The following is a 13028-nucleotide window of genomic DNA, read 5'->3' on the forward strand; positions in this document are numbered from 1 at the left end:
CCAATGGAGTTGTTGATTGGGCCTCAAACCATAGCTTCAAATCAGATCATCTGTTCATTCTCACACTGCTATTTGTGAGGCCGTGGTGTGTACAAATTAGCTGCTGTGCATTCTGTATGTGTCTTCCACATTACAGTCCAAAAGAAAAGTACTTAGTTGCGTATAAAGTACTCTATCATGTTGGGAAGTCTGCCAAATAAAGGCAGCTTTTTCTCATCCTTGGGAGGAATAAAGATTCGGTCAGAATAAGAGAGGGGCACAGAGGCAAAAGTTTAAGAGACGATTGAATGCTATAATGGTAAACTGTTTGTTTCTTTAGATGGTTAAGTCAATACAAGTGGTCTTCCTCATTTACCTATCTATTTTTTCCTCATTCATATTATCTAATAATGTTCTGAATGGGCTTTTCTTTTTGGCATGCAACGGCTAATGAAATTTAGAAAAAGTAATTAAGTTGATAACGCATCTTTTTTAAAATTTTTTTTGTGTGGTTCGAGTTGTTCCACTCTTGCGAAGGAAGATGAGAAACTTTCATCTCTTTAAAAGGATTTGCCTTCAGGGTGAGAGAGAAATAGCACCTCCAATCAAAGAAAGAGATGGGCAGAGAGAATGAGAAACAGGCTGGTGAAGGAAGAGAACATTGGAAAGAGCAGCTTAAAGTCAAAGTGTGATTGTGAAAGAGCCCTGGAGAACACAGCTTGTTCCCGATTCCCACCTTTGAGTTCTGCCAAAAATATAATTAATGCAGCTGTGAGAAAAACACTATTCCAAACCCTACTACAAAGTTAATTCATTTCCTGATATATTAGAAACTAAAATATGACTTACATCAGTTGGAAAGCAGACCTTCATTTTATCAGATTGGAATAGTTCCCTCAGCATGCATCTATGTCCCACTTACTGCTGGCTCAAAGGTATTTAGAATTGGTTGAGGGAGTTTGCTGCAAAATATAAACATTACAGCAGTCTATTTACATAATGTAATCATAAAGCTCCCTCACTTACTGATGGCGAAATCAATAAAGAGAAGTAAAATGTGAGACTTGTACAGTGTAGCCGCTAAGCATCCTACATCCAATCCATACTTTTAAAGTTGTATTTGAGGCAACAGAGCAAGGGGAGATGGTGGTATAATGGTGAGGTTACTGGGCTATTAATTGAGAGACACAGGCTAATGATCAGGGGATGGGGTTCAAATTCTAACATAGTAAAGTAAATTAGCAAATCTGCAATTCAAAAGCTCCTCTCTGTAATGGTGACTATGAAACAATTCTCTTAATCAACCTACTACAGATCTTTAGGGAAGGAAATCTGCCATTCTTACCTGGTCTGGCCTACATGTGATTCCTGACCTAAAGCAATGTGGTCGACTATTAACTGCCCCCTAATTGTTGTGGCAAGCCTCTCAGTTCAAAAGCACTAGGGGTGGGCAACAAATACTGGTCTTGCCAGAGATGTCTGCATCGAATGAAAAATAAAAAGAGGAATGTCTTCCACCTAACTTGTCAATGAGTTAATGTGGCCAAGGACTAGTTCATATCTAATAGCAAATATCTAGTTTTTAATTGAAATAATAAGCAATTGGAGCCCAACAATTACAGTATTATTAGAACTGAAATGCTTACCATCAGATAAGAAAGAACTACACTGACACATTAGATTTTAAAGCTGTTGACTTTCAGGGCTTATGAAACCAGTGTTATAAACAGTTAATGGAGTGCAAAAACAGTTCGGAGATTTGCATCAGAAAAAGCAAGATATTTAGTGATTGCAGGTAAGATTGCTAATAAAATTCATTAAAGAGAAAGAAAAATCTATACATTTAAATATGGATGTAGCCTTTGTGACATGAAAAGAGAGAGAAATTAGTGTTGCATATTTGATATTTCTTTGTAAATTTAGAAAAGATTCCTGAGGAGGTTGGAGATGCTACTCACAAGGAAAAATGTGGCTGCTGTTATATTTCAGGAAACCTTTAACCAGAATCAATGATTAATGGATCAGGTAAATGAAACAAAAAAGTGAAGCATTTTTGTTTGTTAGATTATTTCTCAGATTCTTTCTTGCTGGTAAGCAGATACGCAGAAGCTAAGTTAAATTATTGTCAACTATTTCTGACAGTTAAAGTTTAAAGTTTATTTATTAGTCATGAATAGGCTTACATTAACATGCAATGAAGTTACTGTGAAAATCCTCTAGTTACCACACTCCGGCCCCTGTTCAGGTACACAGAGGAAGAATTTAGCATGACCAATGCGCTTAACCAGCATGTCTTTCGGACTGTGGGAGGAAACTGGAGCACCCGGAGGAACACACACAGACACAGGCAGAACGTGCAGACTCCACGCAGACAGTGACCCAAACCGAGAATTGAACCCAGATCCCTGGCACTGTGAAGCAGCAGTGCTAACCACTGTGCCACCCATGCCACTGTGCCGCCCATGTTGGAACGAACGCAAATTAAAGTTTGACTTCTTTATACAAATACAGCAGGGTGTAGTTCAGAAAGATTTGATTGCTGTTGTTGTATTTGAATGGCACTGTTCAATGGGTCGGATTTTCCCACTGGGAAATGGGAAACAGGAGCCAGGTTTGGTTTTGCCAGAAACCCAGTGGGAAATTAACTAAAATTCTCAATGTTGAGCCTTTACTTGATATGGAGATAAGTTTCCTGTCCAACTAAAGTTACTGGGGGTCAGTTTCAGACACCCAAAGGCAGCCATCACTGAGGCTGCTACTTGCCTGGAGGGAGAGAATCTGTGCCAAATGCCTTCCATTGCACTGCAGGGATCTGAGTTGGCACTGGGGAGCTGGAGGGCAGGCACTTCAGAGGGAAAAGACAGTATTCCTGCAGGGTGACAGAAGGCCACCTAGCAGAGGGACACCTCTCTATTCAGTATCATATCCCTCTGCCTCCACTTCCACCTCCTCTCTTATTTCCAGCACCTCCCTCAAGGTCCACACCACTCTGTAGGGCCATATTATACAGGAGGCATTGCCAGTCACCTCCTGACCACACCAGACACCAAACCCAATACCCTTGGAGGCCAGATTCCATAGACTCCATTGAATCTCTATAGTGCAGAAAAAGGCCATTCAGCATCTTACCCAGGTCCACCCCCTGCCATATCCCTGTAACCCCATGCATTTGACATGGCTAATTCATCTAACCTCACATTTTTGGACTGTGTGAGGAAAGTGGAGCACCTGAAGGAAACCCACGTAGACACGGGGAAAATGTGCAAACTCCACACAGGCAGTCACCCAAGGTCGACATCGAACCCGGGCCCTTAGTCAACAGGCCACAGTGCCCCACCAGTTGGGACCCTGATGTGTTGGCAGCATTAGTAAAGAGAGTATCAGTCACCTGGGTGATGCTCCAGTGTGCCACAACCTGTGAGATGCCACAGAGGTCCACATTGATGAGGGCACAGATGTTTATGACCATATTCCAGGAGAGTCACAGATTCCTTCGGTACTGGTTCTCAGTCACCTCCAGATAACTTTATTGCTAACTGTAGATCCTATACCCAGGATAATGTCAATTTCTGCTTTGTGTCCCTTGTTCCTTTCCCCTAGTTTCTTGATGCCCAGTGTTCTGCCCTCCCTGTGTAAACTGTTGCTCCTCATCTTCAATGTGCTTGATTTCTGAGGGTGCAGCACCCATTTCCAAATGCTTTGGTACTCAAGTGGAGTCCAAACCATCCTGTACAATGTCCATGTGACCCCTGAACTGACAACCAGGCTGATCAATTATGAAGAGAAATAAGAGACAGTGACCAGGATGGTTAAGATGGTGGGTGTGGGATGCTGGTGACCATAAAAATGGTGGGAGGAGGAGTCAGGGGTGGTAATGGTGACAATCAGAGTTTGAGTGGGGATGGTGCTGGTGACCATAAAAGTGGGGACGTATCTATTGATCGTAAAGTGTGAGAGAAACACAGCCTTCTGTGGTAGAGAATTCCACAGGTTCATCACACTCTGTGTGAAAAGGTTTCTCCTCATCTTAGTCCGAAATGGCCTACTCCATATCCTGAGACATAAGAACATAAGAAATAGGAGCAGGAGTAGGCCATCTAGCCCCTCGAGCCTGCCCCGCCATTCAATAAGATCATGGCTGATCTGTCGTGGCTCAGTTCCACATTCCCGCCCTCTCCCCATAACCCTTAATCCCCTCTCTCATCAAAAACCTATCAACCCGCGTCTTAAAAATATTGAGCGAGGCAGCCTCCACCACTTCAACGGGCAGAGAATTCCAGAGATTCACCACCCTTTGAGTGAAGAAGTTCTTCCTCAACTCCGTTCTAAACCGCCCCCCCTTTATCTTGAGGCTGCGCCCCCTAGTCCTACAGTCCTTTCTGAGCGGGAAGAGCCTCTCCACCTCTATCCTATCCATCCCATTCAACATCTTATATGTCTCAATGAGATCCCCCCTCATTCTTCTAAACTCTAACGAGTTCAAGCCTAGTTTATTCAGCCTCTCCTCATAGTTCAACCCCCTCAACTCCGGATCAACTGTGATCCCTTATTCTAGATGGTCACCACCCCCATCCTCTCCACACCCCCTCCCCACCCAGCCAGAGGAAACAATATTCCTGCCTCCTATCTGTCCATCCCTATCAGAATTTTATACGCTTCAATCAGGTTCCCTCTCATTCTTCTAATTTTGGACACCAACCTATTATGTGGGACTTTATCAAAAGCCTTCTGAAAATAAAAACACATCTCCCATTTCTATTGTATTAGTTATGTCTTCAAAGAACACTAGTAGGTTTGTCAAAAATGATTTCCCTTTCATAATCCATGCTGACTTTTTCCAATCCTGTTGATGTTTTCTAAGTGCACCGTCATCACATCCTTTATAATAGACTCTAGCATTTTCCCTACTGTTGATGTTAAGCTAACTGGGCAAAAGGCACCTGGCTCTCAAGGGACATGGGACCAGTCAAAGTAAGGGACAATCTCTTAAAATATAGGAAATTGCTAACTTTATTCTTAATGCACCAACTTTAATTTCAAAGGATTAAACCCTTTAAACTTAAAATATAATTAGTTTCCCTTTTTGAACAGTTTCCACTTCAAAGATTACACCTACACATGGTCATTGCCTCCTCGGAACTGCTCTGATTCAGACAGCTGTGAAATTCTGGTAACTTTTGGGTCGATTTGAAATGTTGTAGGGGCGGGGCTTTCGATCAGTCCACAACATTGTTAGGTGGTCTCCATGTAGCCAAGTTCCAATGCCCAGTATCTCCCTGCACTCTTGAAAATTGAAAAGGGCAGAAACTGAGGTGGGACTTTCAAAAGCGCAACGTCGCAGCCACTGTTTTACTGGCCCACCTTTATTTATACCCTACTGAAGCAGGAAAATCCAGCCCAACGTGTTTGCCACAGAACAATGAAACAAGCCCTTCTATTCAATTTAAACACCAAATTCAATTCATAACAGTGCGTAACCAAGAGAAGTGAAGATCTTAATCAACTTTACTTTCCATAATATTTAACATTTTGATTGATATAATCAGGCACTAACTTTGAGCAAAAGATCTAATTCCATCAGAAGTAAAGACCTATTAAAAGCTATATGGTAGCAATTCCACACATAAAGAAATGCCAGTAGATCAAGAATCAATTGCAGTTTGAGAAAATCACATGGCAACACCTGATAAACTCCAATAAGTTGATGGACAACAGTTCTCTATTTGAATCATAGAATTACTACTTCTCAGGAGAAAGCCATTCAGCCCAACATGTCTGCACCAACCTCTGAAAGAGCAATACTAACCACTGTGCCACCATGCCAACCCTTGGGAGTCATTCTATTTAACTAGTTAATGGGCCACATGAAGCTTCATTTTGATGCTTAGCAAATGTGATGTTCACTTACGGGAATAATCAACAATGCAGAACCCAAGAAAATCTAGAGTAAAAATGTCAGAGATACCAAATGGAATGCAAAATTTGGCATTGGAGAGTAAATTAGCTGACAAGTGGCAAATAGTGTACATGCAAGGTATTGCAGGAATCAGTGTTGGAAAACTTCATGCATGCCTTCCTGCACTCTTCATTGAACAAGGATTGATCCTCTGGCTTTGGAGATGATGGTAGTGGGGCAAATATGCCACGGCATGAGATTATAGACTATACAATCTTGCTGCTGATGATGATCCAAAGTGCCTCATAGATGCCCAGTTTTGAGTTCTAGACCTGTTTGAAGTCTCTCCTAAAAATATGGTGGTAGTACCACACGACATGATAAAAGACACCATCAATTTAAAGATGGGACTTGGTCTCCACAAATGGACAATGCGATGGTCACTCCTACTGATACTGTCATGGACAGATGCATTGCGGCAGGCAAGTTGGTGGGGAAGAGGTCAAATACATTTTTCTCTCTTGTCGGTTACTTCACTCACCACATGCCACAGACCCAGTCTAGCAGATGTGCCCTTTAAGAGGATTCAGCCTGCTTGGTACTATCAAGCCACTCTTGGTAATGGACATTGAAGTTCCCGTACCCAGAGTACATTCCATGCATTTGTCACTCTCAGTATAGTGCTGTGTCATCTGCCACCTCTGGTGGGTTGTTCTGCCAATGGGACAGGACATGGTCAGGGATGGCGATGGTGGTGTCTAGGACATTGTCAGTAATATATGATTTAATGAGAATGAGGTCGTTGCTTGCCTAGTCTATGGACAGCTCTCCCAATTTTGGCACAAGCCTCCAGAGTTAGTTAAAAAAGACTTTGCAAGGTCAACAAGGTATGTCATTGTTATTTCCAATGCCTAGGTTTGTCCCAGTCGGGTGGCCCATTCATTTTTGTCCCCTTTTGAATTTTTGACACAACTGAACAGCTTTCCAGCTCATTTCAGAGGGCATTTGATAGTCAACCACATTGCTGTGGTTCTGGAGTCACATGTGGGTCAGGTCAAGTAATGACAGCATATTTCCTTCCCTAAGTGACACTGGTAAACCAGATGGATTTTTGTAGAAATCAACAATGGTCACCATTGTTGTAACATAATGTGCATGTAACTTGTAAGAAAATCTATCTTAAGCACCTATCAATCACCACAGCCCTAACAGAGAATATAACGTATAAGTCTCTGACTGACTTTGTACAGTTAACATTGTCTTAACTTCAAATAAAGAACCCGTGTTAATGTTTGATGAATTGTTGTCATGTTTACATTGTACATATTAATGTACATTTATATCAAATACAAGAACATAAGCGCCATTACTGAAACTAGATTTTTTTAAAATTCCATATTTATTAATTGAATTTAAATTCCTCCAACTGCAATGGTTGAATTTGAACCTGTATCCCCTGAGCAATAGCTTGCACCTCTCAGATTACAATACACAGAAGCTCTTTCCATTAGGTATGCTATTGTGTTCTTAATTAAATTAAACCTTCAGATAGATAGAGAATGAACAACAGAACCTTGGCCTTTGAGTTAAAGCAGGTTTCTGTAAAAATCACCTGATGCTTTCTTCCAAGTTTAGTCCTCAAAATAGTAATTATTTCAACTATTCCGCTATTCTAATGTAACAAACTGAAATAATGTTGTGTGAAATGATGTATCAAAGTCTTGCAGGAAGCATTATAAAACATGTTTTTGTCAGCTCCATCACATTTCCCAAATATGAGGGCAGTTGTGCACAATGACAATAAAACACCACAAAGTTCTTTGTGCCACCCACACCTACAGTAACAAACACTATCTTCAATCCATCCATTCGTTACAGGAAAGAGTTGGTACACATGGTGAGTGAAGAGGAACGAGGAGAAAATTGTTGTCATTCAATTAAATTCAGGACAGTTGATATCTTTTTAAACATTGATTCATACATAGGGTGTGGGCATCGCTGATGAGGTCAGCCTTTATTGTCCTTGTGGAGGTGGTGGTGAGTTGCCTTCTTGAATTGCTACAGTCTTTATGTTATAGGTGGACTCTAGTGCTGTTAGGGAAGGATTTCCTGGATCTTGAACTGGCCACAGTGAAGGAATGAAAGTAGAGTTCCAAGTCAAGATGGTGAGTGACTTGGAGGGGTTGGTGTCGCCATACATCTGCTGCCTTTAGCTTTTGAGGTAATAGCACTCGTGGGTTTGGAATCTTGTCAAAGTCGCCTTGATGAGTTGCTGCAGTGCCTCTTCCAGATGATATGCTCTGCTACTATATATCGGTGGTGACGGGAGTAACTGTTTAAGGTACTGGATGGGGTGTCAATCAAGTGGGCTGCTTTGAATTGGATAATGTTGAGTTTCTTGACTGTTTTTGAAATTGCATGCAACCAGGCAAGTGGAGAGTCTGTCATAACACTACTAACTTGTGCCTTGTAGGTGCTGTACAGGTTTGGAGGATTAGGAGGTGAGTTAATCTTCATAGAGTTCTCGATCTCTGATTTATTTATATGGTTAGTCCATTTCTGATCAATGGTAACCCCCAGAATGTTGACAGTGGGGAATTCAGCAATGGTTATGCCATTAAATGCCACAAAGAGTTGGTTAAATTCTCCCTTGTTGAAGATGGTCATTGCCTGGCACTTGTGTAACAGATGTGGTACTTGCCATTTATCAGTCCAATCCTGAATATTGTCCAGGTCTCGCTACATATGGACATGGACTGCTTCAGTATCTGAGCTGTTGCTAATTGTGCAATTATGCATGAATGTCTAACTTTTGACCTTATTATGGAGGGGAGATCATTGATGAAACAGCTGACGCTGGTTTAGTCGATGTCATAAATCTGAGAAACTCCTCACGTGATATTCTGGCACTGAGATGATTGATTTCCATTTCAAATATCACCTCTCCTTGTGCTGGCTATACCTCTAACCAGTGGAGCATCACCACTGTCTCCACTCAACTCCAGTCTCCATTCCGTTTGGTTTCATATCCATAACTGGAGAATCAGTTTGAGAGATCCTTTGTTTCAGCCAAGGGACTAAGACTTTGCAGGATCTCTCTCTTTCTCTAGCAGACCCTGAAAGCAAGCAGTCATGGAGTGCAAAGAACCCAGGGTAAGAGCCAATGCATGGAGACTATGGAAATGCCACACGGTCTGGTTGACTAGGAAATTTTCCTACTCTGGCTATCTGCAATAAGCATATCGGAAGGAGTTATGGACTGCTGCTCAAACCGTTTGACCACGTTATGATCACATTTTCCATGACTCAAGTCCTGGGGTGTGACTCAAAACTAGAATTTCTGACTCAAGGATGCTCCTTACTGTACCAGAGGACTTCACAGGATCTATCTATGCAATCAGTATGCTAGCTAAAGATCAATACTTTCTGGAAATATTTAAGAACGTGTGGAACAGCCTTTACAATTTGGTAGTCTCTCCAGGGGAATCCGCAACATGTATTTATTGGAGTTCTATGAGGATGTGTCTAGGGCGGTGGATAGAGGAGAGCCGGTGGATGTGGTCTTTCTTGATTTTCAGAAGGCGTTTGACAAGGTACCTCACAAGAGATTATTGCAGAAGGTAAGGGGGCATGGAGTTGGGGGTAGGGTGTTAGCGTGGATAGAGGATTGGTTGTCAAATAGGAGGCAGAGAGTGGGGGTTAATGGGTGCTATTCGGATTGGCGGTTGGTGACTAGTGGAGTGCCCCTGGGGCCTCAGCTATTTACTATTTATATAGATGATCTGGAGGAGGGAACCCAGTGTATGGTGTCGAAATTTGCTGATGACACCAAGATTGGTGGAATGGTAAATTGCGCGGAGGGTGTGGAGAGTCTGCAGAAGGATCTAGATAGGCTGGGCGAATGGGCCAGGAAATGGCAAATGGAATTTAATGTTGGCAAGTGTGAGGTGGTCCACTTTGGTAGGAATAATGATCGGAAGGACTATTACTTACAGGGCGAAAAACTGCAGCAGGCGACAGTGCAGAGGGACCTCGGGGTCCTTGTGCATGAGTCGCAAAAACCCAGCCTGCAGGTGCAGCAGGTGGTCAGGAAGGCGAATGGGATGCTGGCCTTCATAGCGAGGGGGATTGAATATAAAAGTAGGGAGGTCTTGCTGTGGCTGTATAGGGCATTGGTGAGGCCGCAGCTGGAGTACTGTGTGCAGTTTTGGGCGCCGTACTTACGCAAGGATATTTTGGCCTTGGAGGGAGTGCAGAGGAGGTTTACTAGGCTGATACCAGAGTTGAGGGGGTTGAGCTATGAGGAAAGGCTGAATAAACTAGGCTTGTACTCGTTAGAGTTTAGAAGAATGAGGGGAGATCTCATTGAGACGTATAAGATGATGAATGGGATGGATGGGATAGAGGTGGAGAGGCTCTTCCCGCTCAGAAAGGACAGTAGGACTAGGGGGCACAGCCTCAAGATAAAGGGGGGGCGGTTTAGAACGGAGTTGAGGAGGAACTTCTTCACTCAAAGGGTGGTGAATCTCTGGAATTCTCTGCCCGTTGAAGTGGTGGAGGCTGCCTCGCTAAATATTTTTAAGACGCGGGTTGATGGGTTTTTGATAAGAGAAGGGATTAAGGGTTATGGGGAGAGGGCGGGAATGTGGAACTGAGACACGACAGATCAGCCATGATCTTATTGAATGGCGGGGCAGGCTCGAAGGGCTGGATGGCCTACTCCTGCTCCTATTTCTTATGTTCTTATGTATTTGCACAGTGTCCCAAGTTGGTAGTGTGATGACATACTCTCCACTTGCCTCGTTGCATTCAATTCCAAAAACAGTCAAGAAACTCAACACTATCCAATTCAAAGTGGTCCACTTGATTGACACCGCATCCAGTACCTTAAACATTTACTCCCTTCACCTCCAATATATAGTAGCAGAGCGTACCATCTGGAAGAGGCACTGCAGCAACTCATCAAGGTGACTTTGACAAGATTCCAAACCCACGAGTGCTATTACCTCAAAGGTTTTGACCAAGTTGCAGAACATCACGGGAATATGGTCTCTCCGTGGCAGGACTTTAATTAGCTATGTTTCTAAACTCAATCCTAACTTCAATCATGAATCCTCTGATTCAGGATGGAGCAACTTTGCACTCTAAGGCTTTGGGTCTTGGGCCAACTTGGTTAGAAGATCAGATAACATGACATTTCACCAAGTGGTGCTGGCTAGATATCAGAGGGAATATTATGCGCAGAATGAGGAAAAGCCAAGGAGAGGTGAGATAAGTGTATCTCAATGTAACACTGCATCAGCTCCACACGCTCAAATAACTCCAGAATTATCCCTAAGGCCAGAGATCCAGCTGGGTGCCTAGGACAAGGAGATATTGGGCCGATGTTATTAGGCTGGTACCATCTCTGGAGGCAGACATAAATACTATTACACATTCAATTCATTTCCGTCACTTTTCCATAAGATGCCTTGAGATCACACTGTAAGAAAGCAAAAGATACAATCACACTCTTCCACTAAGGAGATGTGGCCAGCTTGTGGGAGGTGAAATGGGGGGAATGGCTAATCACATCTACACGCACAACCAAAGAGTTAGTTAAGCTGGTGTCCAATGTATAAATGCTATGTGTTCTGAACATTACGTTAGTCACTCAATTATATTGGTCAATTTTATTTTCTGTTTCTGCAGCTCTCTCTAAGAGATGCATGAACATAAGAACATAAGAAATAGGAGCAGGAGTAGGCCATCTAGCCCTTCGAGCCTGCCCCGCCACTCAATAAGATCATGGCTGATATGTCATGGCTCAGTTCCACATTCCCGCCCTCTCCCCATAACCCTTAATCCCCTCGCTTATCAAAAACCCATCAACCCGCGTCTTAAAAATATTTAGCGAGGCAGCCTCCACCACCTCAACGGGCAGAGAATTCCAGAGATTCACCACCCTTTGAGTGAAGAAGTTCCTCCTCAACTCTGTTCTAAACCGCCCCCCCTTTATCTTGAGGCTGTGCCCCCTAGTCCTACTGTCCTTTCTGAGCGGGAAGAGTCTCTCCACCTCTATCCTATCCATCCCATTCATCCCATTCATCATCTTATATGTCTCAATGAGATCTCCCCTCATTCTTCTAAACTCTAATGAGTACAAGCCTAGTTTATTCAGCCTCTCCTCATAGCTCAACCCCCTCAACTCTGGTATCAGCCTAGTAAACCTCCTCTGCATTCCCTCCAAGGCCAAAATATCCTTGTGTAAGTACGGCGACCAAAACTGCACACAGTACTCCAGCTGCGGCCTCACCCATGCCCTATACAGCCGCAGCAAGACCTCCCTACTGTTATATTCAATCCCCCTCGCTATGAAGAAAGGAAACACATTATTTCTGAATCCAATACAAGGTGATACGTTCATCTTATTCTAAGATCTGTTTTCTCCTCGAGCATGGTGCCATGAACTATCAACACTCCTTAGCAATCTCGAGAGTTTTGCATGTTGCAATTACTATTGGAACTGCTTCTTTAGATAGGAATCAACAAGGATGCCAAAGCTGGAATTTGTGTACTAAATTCAAAGCCAAAATCAAATTATCATTCATAACCATTGAAAATTACCAGACTTTTATCCTTAACTCACCAAGTTTGATGGGATCCTTTGGAGACCCCAAAAAGAATAGTGAGGGCTGCCACATCATGGCAGGATACACGGTGACTGCGGTTTATTCAATCACAGCACGTCAAATCCTCCCCTGATTAAGTCGGAAAGTGAAAGGAGCTGACGTGGGATTCCCAGTCGCAGCAGGAGTTCCTCAGGATAGTGTCCTAGGTCCAACCATCATCAACTACTTCATTAATGACCCTTCCTCCATCATAAAAGCAGAAGCAGGATGTTTGCTGAGGATTGCACAATGTTCAGCACCATTAGCGACTCCTCAGATACTGAAGCAGTCCATGTCTAAATGTAGCAATGAGCCGATAGGTGTAAAATCACATTTGAGTCACACACATGTCAGGTAATGACCATCTCAACAAGAGAAGATCCAACCACCTCCTCATGGCATTCAATGTTGTTACCATTGCTGAACCCCCATTATCAACAACCTAAGGGTTATCATTGATTAGAAACTGAATGGGACTTGCCAGATCAGGTGTTGGATTTGGA

Source organism: Carcharhinus amblyrhynchos, chromosome 15, assembly GCF_965287045.1.
Source record: "Carcharhinus amblyrhynchos chromosome 15, sCarAmb.v2.hapA, whole genome shotgun sequence".
Taxonomy (NCBI): domain Eukaryota; kingdom Metazoa; phylum Chordata; class Chondrichthyes; order Carcharhiniformes; family Carcharhinidae; genus Carcharhinus; species Carcharhinus amblyrhynchos.